Here is a 9,651-nt window from a genome sequence, read left to right on the forward strand (position 1 = left end):
CAAATGTTTGTTATTTGCATATGTATGTGTATATCTATCGATCTATCTAATCTATTTGTTTTATGCTTTCAAAATTACACATATAGATTTATACTGTGAGTATACTACAACTTGTTTTTCCCTCCACAATATCTTACAGTAAAATTTTGTGTCAATATACACAAAACTGACTCATTTTTTTCACTTTTTAAAAAGTTTTATGTAAGCATGATATATATACAGAAAAGTTTATATATGAACCAATATAATGAATCCATACACAGCTAGATGAATGGTTGCAAAGCAAAAATCCCAATGGAACCAGATCCCTGACTGTGAAACAAAAATGAACAGCCCTCCAGAACCCCTATCTCCCCAAACTTCATTGAAATCTAAGTCCCTGCTTTTGAAATTTAAAGATATTTTTGAGTCAGATGTCTTTCGCTCAGTTTTGTGTTTGTAGAAATCATTCAGATTATGTTCCACTGTAGAACATTCTCATTACTGTTTTAGTATTTCTTTGTATGATTCTACCATTATTTATTTATACAATCTACTGTTAATGGTTATATGTGTAGGTGTCAGTTTGGAAATAACAGTAACTGTACTGTTATAAATACACTTGTGCGTGTCTGAGACATGTATAAACACACATTTATGTTTCTGTTGGAGAAGAATTACTGGGTCATGGAATATTTGTTTGTTCAGCTTTAATAGATAATGCCAAACTGTTTTCCAAAGTATTTATACAAATGAATCATCTCACCAGCAGTGTATACGAGTGTCATTTGTTCTACCTCCCCTTCAACACTTTGTTCTGTCTCTTATTTGACCTGTTTTTGTGGTATTATAATAGCACTATATTGTGGATTTCTTTTGCATTTACCTGTTGACTGACAAGATTGATCACTAATTCCTATGTTTATTACCATTTTATTATTTTCTTTGTTTTAAGAGCTTAAACATGTCTCTTGACCATTTTTTAAAATTAGGTCATCTGTCTTTTTCCTACTGAGTTGTCCTACTGCTTTATAGGTTTTGTACATGGGACCTATGTTGGATATACGTATTGCAAATATTTTCTTCCACTCTGTATCTTTCCTTTTTTCTTGAAGGTGTGTGTGTATACGTGTGTGCATGTTTGTGTTTTATGGACTTTTTTAAAGAGCAGTTTAAGATTTATAGAAATTAAGGAGCTAGTACAGAGAGTTCCCATATACCCTGTACCCAGTTTCTCCTTTTATTAATGGCTTATGCTGGTGTGTACACTTTTACAATTAATGAACCAATATTGGTATCTTATTATTAACTAAAGGACATAGTTTATTCACATTACATTAGATTTTATCTAATGTCCTGGTTCTGATCCAGTATCCCATCTAGTAATACCACGTTACATTTAGTAGTCATTTTTTCTTAGGCTCCTCTTGATTATTAGCTATGACAGCTTCTTAGACATCACTAGGGGGAGGTGGCAGTGTTCTCATTACTATGAGTGGTGGTGAGAGTCCTTACACTCTTCGGTGCCTCTTCTGACAACACCCCAGTGAGCAGAGGGAGCAGCACCTCCTTACTGCTGCATGTTGGTATGAAGTCCATACTCTTCAGTGGTCTGCATTGGTACTTCAGGAGGAAATGGCCGAGATCTTGTTACCACCTGGTGGGGATGAAAGTCCTGACTTCCCACTTTCACTTTCCTACTTGACCTTTTTGAGGCCATTGTTGTGATCCTTGGTTACAGCCTGGAAAGGGGAAATGTCTAGACTCACAGTGGGCCTTCACTGGAATGGACAGAGGTGGGGCTGCAGTTGAACTTGTATGTGTGTGTGTGTGTGTGTGTGTGTGTGTGTGTGTGTGTGTGTGTGTGTTTGCAAATAGGCTGGAGTAGAGTGGTTATTGCCCAAAAGGTTTCTGACTTGCTAGGTTGTCTTTTTCCTGGTATCATTGCTACAGAGACCAAACTTTTATTGGACCTTGGTTTGCCTGTGCTTGCTGGCATTTTGGGGATATAGGAGACAAAAAGAAAACTCATGGGACATACTACTACGTTGTTCCTTGTTTCCTGAGATCCCTAGCCTATCTGCCTTCTACTCATCACCTTTCAGAGTCTTCTTATGTTTGTTTGCATATGTTTGTTTGTATGCATAATGCACACATTTGCTATTTGTACCAAATGGAAAGAATAGGCAAAAGTATGTGTACTCTATCACCCAGAAGGGAAAGCACAATGTGCTTATCTATTTTTGAATTACCAAATTTTAAAGGATTTTTATTATTCATGTATCTTATGTCTCCTTCATTTCATTTTTTTAAATATGTTTTACAAAAGAATGTGAATGACTTGTCTGTCTCAAGAAAATTCAACTACTTTATATCACATCCTCACCCTGGAGACTACAGGATTTGAAGAATAATTTCAACAAATATATGCTGTTATTTATCCATCTGTAGCAGCTTAATAAATCCAAAGGTAGAATTCCCACAGACTTAAGTCAGCTGAAATGCCATGAGAATTTTTGCTAATTTTGTCTGCTCTAAAGCTCTCTGGCCTCCCCAAATATTTGCTTATGAAGATTTAGTATATTTATTAATTTGATCTCACTGTTTAAATGTAAACATTTGCCTAGTTTTCTATCAAATCATTATCTATCTCATTTAATAATGGATTTTAGGCTTATCATTATACATGTTCAAGCTAGATATATTTTCAGCCTCCCAATATAAGAAGCTATTGGCAAAAGCATTGTATTTTCACAATTGATACCTGTAGGTAATAAAAGATAAAATTGAATCATATTTTGACCTATTAAAAATGAATATTTTGTCATCATTATAACAGTCCAGATTTTTCTTAGCAATATCTTATACATAGCCAATACACAAAGGTTTTTTTTTTTATTTCTATATATTAAAGATATCAGTGGTTTTATTAATGTACATTTACCTTTATTTTGCTGTTAAATTGTGTTGTATTTTTAGTAATAATTTACTTTTAAAAAATCAGATTTTCAAAATATTTTAAACAAACTATGTGACAAATCCATATGTGAACCTTCAGTAAATGACTGGATGTAAAACTATTTTTATGTGAAATAGAAACCCATTAGGATGAACACTTTTTATCAAATGCTGTAGTTAGTTTCTAAAAGTTATGTATATATATATATATATATATATATATACACACACATACATATATATATATATATACATACATATATACATATATATGTATGTGTGTGTGTATATATATATATATATATATATATATATATATATATATATATAGCGTGATTAAATTTTTATTAAACTATGTAGGGACAATGTAATACCTATAACTATTTAAATGTAAAACTGAAACCAGAGGCCAAACAAGTCCGGGGCTCGTGCTGCCTGCACTACTCAGCCAATAGACCAACACAGAAGATGGGTCATAGAATAAGTGTTTATTATCAGAGCACAGGTGTTCTGAGAGGGCAGCAGGTTAACACCTCCAAAAACTGCCTTAACATTCTCAGGTTAGCCTGGGATATTTAAGGGATAATCTAGACATTCCTCCAGAGACTACATGATGGTTCTGAGGGTCTGCATGGAGTCTTCCCTCAGGCGATGTGGCTCTCCAATGTGTCATCAACCCAGGCGCAGTGATGACAGTAACCTGGAAAGAATGCTAGGCCATAAAGATTGTAATCAGCAAACATGGGGGGCATTGTGACTAGCACCTTAAGCAAGCATAAGTTTGAGGGTAATTATCTACAGGAGGGAACTGGGACAGGGGATATCCTAAGCTCAGGAACTGGAATAGGGGACATTCCAAGCTCAAACCACAGGGAGGGGTTTGAGCAATTGCTAAGCTCTAGGGCAGGGAAAGGTGAGGCCTCTTTTGTGGGGGTCCCAGCGGGGCCCTGTTTCAAAATGAAAACAGTCTTACATAATCAGGAGGAGAATAATGATTGTTTTCCAAACCCACTTCTTTCACAAATATAAAATTTTAGGGTGCCACTCTTTTGTAGCTGAGTGTGGCTGTTGAGTAAGCCATCAAAATCGAGTGTGAGTGAAAATGGTTTGGGCCAGTTTCAGTTCTGGTCAAATACCTTGAGTGTATTCTTCTCCATCCTTTTCTCTTTCCTGATTGTACAGTGATGATAACCCAGCAACCTTATAAGTCATTCACTGGAGATGGCAGAGCTATAATCTTTCTGGGCCCTTTAACTTCTGTGTGAAATGTATCACTCTTTGCCCTGTCTGCATTGCTGAATAACCCATTCTATGATGTCACATCAGAGAAAAACAAACTTGTATTGAGTTTGAACCATTATGGCCTATTTGTTAGAGCAGATTAGTCTAATCTAATGCATAGTATTTAATTCAAACTTGCATTGGATTCTAAATAAATACAGCAGATCATTATTTATATATAAATGTGGTATTTTTAGTTTTTATGTTGCTATTTTTAACCAGTGAAGAGGTTCAGGGTATAATAAAGAACAAGAAGCATTTATCTGAGCAAAATGATTGCAATCCGAGAGACAGGTTTGGGTAGTAACCCAAACTGTGCTCCAGAGAGAACAAAGAAAGGCAGAGTGTATAAAGGCAAGAACCAGAAATTGTAATTCTTTAATGTAAATGAAGGATTCTGGCTAGATTAAGAGGGATTGGTTAGTTCCAAGGTGCAAAAGGAGGAGAAAACTACAAGGAAGGAAGAAAGTCCATAGATGTCCATGCAGCAGTTTTTGTTCCAGAACGTTTATGACTTGGCCTTGAAAGGAGTATAGCAACAATTTTAGCAACTTAATAGCAGCTCTGAGAACTAAGGCACAAGATGTGCATAGGTTCCACTTTCTTAACAGCTTCCTGACTCTTTTTTTAAGTGACTATCTTAGCAATGCTTATTCCGTTTTATTTCTTCCATTACCACTATTTACATGAATATAACTACAAAAACATGGGGATTCTTGAGAACTTACCATAGTGTAATATAACAATTCCTTTCATTTATGCAGCATTGTGAATTTTACTTAAAATGGTAGATGGTGTTGAAAAATTATAGCAAATCCTATATAGATGCCCCTGAGCACGTTAAAATTTTTGTTGTTATAGTAAGAATATGGAATTTTTAATTATTGTATTTTTTCAGATTTAACACAATGAACATATTTTACTTTTATAAACCAAAATATAAACAAATTTAGTTTTTAAAATTAAGTATGTCAGTCATACTATGAAGAGAAAGCCTATTGTCTTTGCATCTATATATTTGTTGATGTCCTCCAGCCAAAGACAAATATGTAGTTGAACAATACCTGTGGTTGAATAAAGTTGGATTTATTGGCTCATAGCTGTGAAAGAGACCACATATAATGGGTAATCATGGGGCTTCTCAATAAGACCAAATCCACCAAATGAATTATAGAATTTGTGCTTCTGTGGAGTAATTTGGGGGAGGGTTAAATAAAGCAGGACTTTGCTCTGGATTGGATGATGTCAGAAAGTTGGGATTGTTTTTTATTTGGGTCTCTTAACAATTTTTATGTGGAAGATGGGAGTAACAAAGTGGAGTTAAAGCTGCAAATAATAAAGATGCAGCAGTCACATTTTAGTCAAGAAATGGATGATTAGCCATTATTTTTTCTTATACAATGTTTTTGTCTGTGCTTAAATGTGATTATTAAGCTGTTATACTTTTGTTCTTTTTCCATTATGGTCACAAGTGGTCTCCAGTAAATTTGTTTGTTTGGCTGTATTTTGTACAATATTTTTGTTGTTCAACAGAAGATCATCAGAGCTTAGTTGTATCAGACCAACTTCTAACACACCAAGTCTTGGTTGTCAAGGCTGAGCCACCTACCTACTGACAGGGGTTACCTTTTGCTTTCTTAGTCCCTGCTGTTGTCCAATGGTAAATGGAGGGTGGGTTTAGGGCATTAATCTTTGGCCGAGAACCTCACTATTGCCAAGGTTTTGCTAATTAGGAGGTAGTTTACAGCACATTATTTGTAATTTGAATAGACTTAGTCTTTCCTATTGATTTTGGTGCATTTGAAATGAAGGTAGAATTTGAGTTTTGAGAGACTAAACAGGATACTTTGGCCAACTGCAACAAAATGGTTATTAATATTTGTGATAGACTTATAGATAAGGACTGAATAACCAAACCTAGAAAATAAAAACCTGTCGTAAATACCGCTGTGCCATTTCTAAAGCTCCAGTAAATTTGTTTGTTTGTTTGTTTGTTTTTGTCTAGTCACAGGCTATTCTATGTGACCTGAACTATTTATATATGTGCAGCAAGAAATGTTTGCCCCTTGGCTATATAAACAGAAGTCAAGGATTATGCATTTATCCACAACAAATTTGGCTAATAAATTTAAGTTTAAACTGGTTTATTGGGCTTCCAGAGCAGAAGTTATACTCTTATTAGAGGGGCAAATAATCTTGGAAATATTATATAACTCATCAGATCTAACCTATTATTAATTCCTTAAGGTGAAAAGATTCTTTGAATAGAGTTAAACAGTTCCTGCAAAGCAGACTGGAATGTCTCTAAAGAGAATAATCTAACTATTGTAGCAAAGATAAATCCAGTATTACTTTCTATTCCTGGTGATGGGATGAGTTTTGCTGCTAAAACTTTAACTCTTCAGCACAAACATCTGGTGATAGGGGTTCGAAGTTCGATATTAACAATACTGAAGTTTGGAATTAATTATTTGAGGAAATCTTGAGTATCAGAGATAACTTTAAAAGATGTGTATCTCCTAAAATGTTTAAAGGAACAGCTATGCATTTGTTTTTGTCAGCAGGGTTAGGTAGAGGATGACATATTCATCAATTGGTTAAATTCAGAGTGATCACAAAAAATCATAGTATTTAAAATTAACAAGAATAAAGTAAGAAAGAGCACAATGATAAAAAAAATTGTTAATTAAAAGAGCATGTCAAAATTTAATAATATGCAAGATTAATGGTAGGATAAAAAGAAGAAAGGCTACTGAAGAGTTAGAAAATTAATCTTGTTCTCTCATCTTGCTCAGAAGCTGTCCACTTTTGCAATCATTAACCTGTTCTGTTTTCTTGGATTAAAGCAGTCTACTTTTATAGTTAGTTTCTCTAGTGGATTTCTAGCAATACTAAATTTGAGGTTTTCTAATGGAATCGGCATATAGTTGTCATGAAAAAATTATTTATGCCTTTTTGGATCAAATTAAGAAATAAACACTATGGGGTTGTACTGTTGTGTCAGTTGTTAATCATAACTGATAAGGACATTTCCATTGCATTTAAGATCAGTTTTTCTTGATATATTTTTCAGAAGACCAAACCTCCCTGTTTCAGATCATGCAGGGGCTATTTAGGTGATAGTGTTGGATATGTAATTTCAATATGTTTGTGCTAAAGCTGGAAGTATCACATGGATCTCTGTCAGCATTTAGCCACATTAGCCAGTAATAGAATAGAATCTCAAAATTCTCAAATTCTTGTAACAGCCTGTTATTAACTTGGGGAAATTTGTAGGGCATAGATGTACTTGAATTTATTACCATCAAGGATACAGGCAAGGCTTTGGAGCATGTAAGTATTAGGCTTTCTATGACCTTTGATGTTTATAATTGTAGAATTTAATTGCTTATCTTTACAATTTCTAAACTTAGTCGGCAATAAGAAAAGTGGACTTTCTAAGTAAATGGTAAAGCATTTAGAGTTCTTTAAAAGCAATGCATCTTAAAGGTGTGTTTCTGTCACTGAAGTGATGCAGTGGGATACTCAAGGTGGGAAATGCATTGCTCTCCTGTGAGGAGAATCACCAAACCATTCTGAGAAGATGCAACAATAACCGACAGATAGTTATAGCCCAGTGGCAGTTACTCAATTGGGCCTTAAGAGTTTGGTACTTGTCCATGTCCTACCTTTGTATTCTTGCCTAAATTATGTCACTGGCAAGTTGGACATATCCTTAATATTCATAATATTACCCACCAAGTTTGGTTCAATATCATTGCCAATTTATGTCTATTACTGTGGATATTTTTAAGAAGCATTTTTCTAAACTCTAATTTTCTTAGGGCTACTTCCTTAAGCAATTGAAAATTGTACAAACTCTCTTTAATTTGTTGTACATTTCTATGGGTAGTTTCTGTAGCCATCAGGAAATATCTGCTCCCAAAGTATTTTAATATCATCAACTAACCGATATGCATACCTATTATTAGGATAAATATATGCCATTTTATCATTTGTCAGCTGGAAGTTCTTGGTAAGGGCAATGAATCCAAGTGACTATGCTGATATAATTTCTAGAATGATTTTATATTTCAATAGTAAATTCACATCAGTGATAGCATAGCTTGCGTGGTAATTTTTATATTTTATTTTGAAGGATGAACCATCAAGAAACAAATTTAAATAATTATATCCAAGGATTTTTAGAGAATTTGTGCATGGGTGGATAGTACTCGAATATAGTTAAGCAATTATTGGCTTATCTCCTTCATAACAGAGAAAGAAAGTGACTGTGTTTAGAGTATTGCACCAATGGATAGTGATAGTATGTGAAGGGGAGACAACACTATTTCATAAAAGGAAAGGCAACTAATGGAGAAGTGATAGTTTTCTATCGATAGAAGAGTCTATAGATCGTAGACTATAATTAAGTTTAGTGGAGATCATAAAATAAAATAAAAACTAAACTGAAGTTTCACCAGTTTTGTTGTTACTGCCTTTGCGTAAGGTGGATATGCCTTGACTTTTGGATTTAATGAAAGATTAAAATAAACAATAGCTCTGTCATGATTTTCAAGTAATAAATCAGAGGAAGTACTAGTGCCTGCCCAAATATTTCATGAACAAAAATGGAAAAGGGTTTTGTGAACCTGGAAACAAGTCTATAGACTTTATTTAAAAGTCTAAATTTAATCATAAGGGTACCTTTTTAACTTAAAAAGTACCTAAGCATTCCTGTTACGCAAAAGACAATGTCAAGAGAATGAGAAGAGAAGCCAAAGACTGGGAGAAAATATTTGCAAAAGGCCAATCTAATAAAAGAATTTTATCCAAAATTTACAAATGATTCTTAAAAATGAATAATGTAGAAATGAGCAATCCAATAAACAATTGAGTCACAGTCTGAACAAAAACTTCATGTACAGATGGCATAAAAATATATGGAAAAAAAAAAGTGTTCCACATGATACATCATTAGGAAAAAACAAATTAAAACAACAACAATAGCTTTGCGCAGTGGCAGTATCGTAGCCAATGAGGTTTATCCGAGGCACGACTATTGCTAATTGAAACCATAAGAAACCACCACACACCTATTAGAATGGACCAAATCTGGAACACTGTGAATACCAAACGCTGGTGAGGAGTAGAACAACAGTTATTCTCATTCTTTTTTTGCTGAGAATGCAAAATGGTATAACACTTTGAAGACAGCTTAGTGGTTTCTTACAAAACAAAACCTATTTTTACTGTATGATCCAGTAAATGCACTCCTTGGCATTTAAAACCAAAGGAGTTGAAAACTTAAGCCCATACAAATACTGAAAACTTGGAAGCAACTAAGATGTCCTTCAGTCAGTGAATGGATAAACAAACTTGTAAATGCAGGGAATACAATTAAATTATTCAGTGCAAAAAAAAAAAAAAAAAAAAAAGAAAAGATCTATGAAG

At 34.0% G+C, this 9,651-nt stretch overlaps 1 non-coding gene across 1 annotated transcript; it reads left to right on the forward strand.

Annotated features, from left to right (window-relative positions):
* Positions 1–9,205: 9,205 nt before the first annotated feature.
* On the forward strand, positions 9,206–9,341 carry LOC141568150 (U4 spliceosomal RNA). The gene has a single exon (XR_012491180.1). It is a non-coding gene; the product is annotated as a U4 spliceosomal RNA (small nuclear RNA).
* The last annotated feature ends 310 nt before the right edge of the window (positions 9,342–9,651 follow it).

Source organism: Rhinolophus sinicus, chromosome 17 (assembly GCF_057876585.1).
Source record: "Rhinolophus sinicus isolate RSI-liver-muscle chromosome 17, RSI-T2T, whole genome shotgun sequence".
NCBI classification, from domain to species: domain Eukaryota; kingdom Metazoa; phylum Chordata; class Mammalia; order Chiroptera; family Rhinolophidae; genus Rhinolophus; species Rhinolophus sinicus.